Source organism: Ochotona princeps, chromosome 21 (genome assembly GCF_030435755.1).
Source record: "Ochotona princeps isolate mOchPri1 chromosome 21, mOchPri1.hap1, whole genome shotgun sequence".
NCBI classification, from domain to species: domain Eukaryota; kingdom Metazoa; phylum Chordata; class Mammalia; order Lagomorpha; family Ochotonidae; genus Ochotona; species Ochotona princeps.
The window spans coordinates 37,618,123-37,622,022 of record NC_080852.1 but is presented as its reverse complement, the minus strand read 5'-3'; the positions used below and the strand labels follow the sequence as shown (position 1 = coordinate 37,622,022).

At 55.3% G+C, this 3,900-nt stretch overlaps 1 long non-coding RNA gene across 1 annotated transcript; it reads right to left on the bottom strand.

Moving 5' to 3' along the window:
- Positions 1-383: 383 nt before the first annotated feature.
- Positions 384-1,939, bottom strand: LOC131482904 (uncharacterized). Its single transcript, XR_009247402.1, has 3 exons — positions 1,840-1,939; positions 883-967; positions 384-603 (listed from the first exon to the last, which is right to left on the bottom strand). It is a non-coding gene; the product is annotated as an uncharacterized LOC131482904 (long non-coding RNA).
- Between the last annotated feature and the right edge of the window lie 1,961 nt (positions 1,940-3,900).

The window sequence follows — 3,900 nt, the reverse complement described above, 5'->3', positions numbered from 1 at the left end:
CTGGGTCTCCCAGATACGTGCGGGGGCCCAAGCACTCGGGCCATCCTCTGCTGCTTTCCCAGGTGCATTAGCAGAGAGCTAGATAGGCAGTGGAGCAGCCAGGACACAAATTGACACCCATATGGGATGCCAAGTTGTAGGCAGTGACCACACCAACAACGGTGGCCCTAGGCTAATTTAAGATAATCATTCAGTATGGTCTGTTAATAATGGTATAAATATCTGAATGGCCCTTGAAGGAATAATGTTCTCCACGCCTGCCCTAGTTGTAGCTCACGAGGCTGAGGCCTGGTGGATCTGGCCAAGGCTTGCTCACATCTCTGCTTCAGCTAGGGTAGGACGATGGGACCTTCAGCCAGGCTGTTCTGTGTATGTGTGTGTCAAGCTTTCCTCCTGGACCAGCAGACTGATCTGTGAGCATCCTCACGTGATGCCAGGACATGTGGAAGGTCAGGTGTCAACACAGGGAGATGCAGGCCATAAGTGGTCACACACACATGGGCATCCTCAGGTGATGGCAGGAGCAGAAGGCCAAGGTAGAGATCAGCAGTCCATCAAGCTCACCTTGTTGGAGTGGCCACCAGGAGGGTCCTGCTGAGCTACCTGGGAAGGGTGAAGAATTAGTACTGGGAACCATTGGCCCCACCTCATGTGTTCATTGCTCCCCCCTCCATCCAGGTGTCCACTGCTCAAGGATCCGCCCTAATATCCCCAGTGTGGTCAGAATCCTCTAGAAGCCCTCCAGCATCATGGGTCTTGCCTGCATGCATCTCCCGTCACCTCCAACCTTCCATCCATTCCCGGATCTGCTGCCCCACTCCTGCCTCTTGCACTGCCCTGCCATGGCAGCTGGCACTTCAGCATGGGGAAGTTGGTGCTCACCAGTGGTATCTGCAGCTTCCCGAGCTATGAATGTAACCTCCCACAACAGAGCTTGCAATGCTGGTACTCGCAGCTGGCAAAGACCCTGGAAAGGTAAGAATTCCCTCTTGTGAGCTCTTGCAAGTTGGTCCCGCACCATCCTAGGCAGGGACTGCTCCCCAGTGACTAATATCACGTTTGGAAAATAATGGAAGAGCCATAAGGATCCGGCAATGGATGAGCAGAGCTGTTGTTTAAATGGGCCTCCAGGAATGCAACAGCTCCTTCCAGAAAATGAAAGATTTTGAACACTTGCACCAAGAAAGGAATATGAGACTCAGGGTATTGCTGTTGGTTGCACACAGCTTATTCAGTGATTTAACCAACACATCTGCACCTGCACCACTCTAGCCTTTCACATACAAGAATCCACTTACTTCTAAGAATTAGGAGGTAGATACTGTTAGTGTCAAACAGAGCTGAGCACCTGCAAAGGGGCCAGGAGATGCTCTTCTGGGGCTGAATCTGAGGCCCGTGCTTTCTGCCAGGACCAGCCCCAACCTGCTCCCTTGGTGGTTTAACTCATGGCGAAAGTATTGTTATAAAACAGGAGCCTAGCATCTAGCAAATTCTGGTGTCCAGCCACACGTGTGCAGAGAGCACGGAGGCACAGATCCCCTAGATGACAATCACAAACGTCCATGAGGAGCAGCACAGCCACCTCACCCATCAACGCCCCTCATGCCTCAGGGATAAATGTCCCAAACCAGGAGGGCAGAAGCCACATGACATGCATGTCTGGTCTGTTCTTTCTGTCCCTCTGAACCATAGCTCACTATTCCACTGACAAAGAGAAACCAAGGCAAGCTGGCTATTGCCGTTGACATTTTTCAGACATAGAAAGCGAGACACCAAGATATTAGGTGACACGTGGAGGAGGCTGAGCCTGGAAGGGTGACTGAAGACCACAGTGTTTACCTGTGTCCAAGCTCCAGCAGGAGCACCCATGGGTGCTGGCAGTGCACTCTTCAGGCCCCTGTACTTCCCCAGAGGAGGGGTAACATGGCCACAGTCCAGAGGGCAGCCCTGCCATGACAGAGGGCAGGTGGGCTCTGCCAGGTACGGACAGAGTGAGAAGACACAGGCTTTGTAAGAGGCACAAAGTGTAAGTTGGGGCACAGACCCTACCTATGAGCTCAGCAAAGGAGAGCAGAGTGACCTAGCTGATGCTGAGAAGGGGGAGGAAGAGGCCCAGGGCATCCATCAGCCTCCACGCTGCGTGGTCTCTACCACCTTTAAGACCACCTTGAGACCCACAGGTCATCATTCTCATTTGAAGGAAACAAAGATGCCCAAGCTCAGACAGGCCAGGAGCCGCCACCAACGCCCCATGGACAGCAGATCCCAGCCTGCTCCTACCCCAACTGGGGGATGGCTGGGTCCCTCATGCTGGCTCAGCCTCCTCACAGAATTCCTGGGGCTCAGAGGAGCCATGGCCCGGAGCTCACCCTGATGAACACCAGTGCCAAGCGAAGCTGCTAGCAGATTTGAAGGAGCCTTCACAGGTTCTGGGAGGCCAGCCACATGTGCAAACAGCAAGGTCTGGAAACCCACACCTAGCTCTGGATGGAGCTGCTCATGGAACATTTGGGCTGCTAGCTCCTGTGTGCCTACTGTGTGCAGGGACCACTAAGGTGAAGATGTAATTTTTCTATCACTGCTCTCTAGACAGCACTGAGGGTTCCCAGAAAGAAGATGAAAATACCTCCACATTTCAGCGTGGGAGAAAAATGGCCTCAACTGATAAGGAACGGCTGCGTTGGGTGGATTGTGGGGGGATCTTGACTGTGGAGGTCAGCTGTGTGGTTCTATTCCTTACGGAAAACAGAAGCCAAGGGAGGCTTTTAGTAGCGGAATGCACTTGCTTTAAATCTTCACGTCTGCCTTGTGAGGTCAGGCGCAAGGGAACCTCATCCGACAGATGAGGGGCTGGAGGCTGTGGATGCCAAGCTGTGTCTGTCTGAATTCTGGTCACTTGCACCCCCAAAACAAGCTGCAGGATACCCCGGGGCAACAAATGGGAACCAAGGCTTGAGGGCGGTTGCTGTCCAGCCAGGTGGGTCAAGGGAAGGGCAGGAGGCCGAGGAAAGCTGAGGCCACAGGGTCAGGAAAACCACGACAGCGGGAGTCTGAAGAAGGAAGGGAGGAACTAAGGGTGCAGAGAGTGGAGGTGGGGGCTCAGCCTGGGCCGCGGTGGGAGGGGAGCAGGAGCCGTGCCGTCTGCAGGAGGGCTCCCGGCCTGCAAAGACAGCCTTTTCAGAGGAGTGGAGGGGGTGGGCGCCAGATTGCTGTGGGCTGAGGAACGAGTGGGAGGTGGAGACAGGGCCGGCAGCAAGTCAATTTACTCTTTCAAGAAATATGACGGGGGGGGGGGGGGGGGAGGGCATAAGGGGGAGGGGACAGAGAGGGTTTCCTGCGGGGAATGTGGCTGCAGAGATGACCACAGTGAGAGGGGTTTGAAGGCTGGAGGACAGAGGGGAGGGGCTCTTTCTTGGAGGGAGCCCAGCAGCCTCCAGAACCCTTCCTCAAGGGCCAAGACCTCGGAAACCGACCATCCTTCGTCTTCTCTTTTGCAGACTAGGAAACTGAGGCACGGAGAGGTTAGGCGACTGGCTCCAGTTTCACCACCACTGCAGGTGTCCAGCGGCGGTACGAGCCGGCTTCCCCGCTCCTGCAGAGTCCAGGACTAGTAGCATCACCTAGGGTGGCCATAAGTGCCAGACACCACACACACAGTTGCCTCGGGGCCGCCGCCGATGGCACGGTGCTGCTACTGACCAGCCCCGCAGGTTTGTGGTGTGCACGTCAAAGTTGGGAGAAATTTCTTCCTAGAGCTGGGAAACCGAGTCTGGGGTCTGGAACCTGCCTAGGCCGTAATGGGCACTCCTAATCTTGTTTCTAGGAGGCCAGGGGGTAGGAGTGCAGACAGGGCTGGAGCGCGCACAAGGTGCGGGGCGCGCGCAAGGTGCGCGCGGCTTT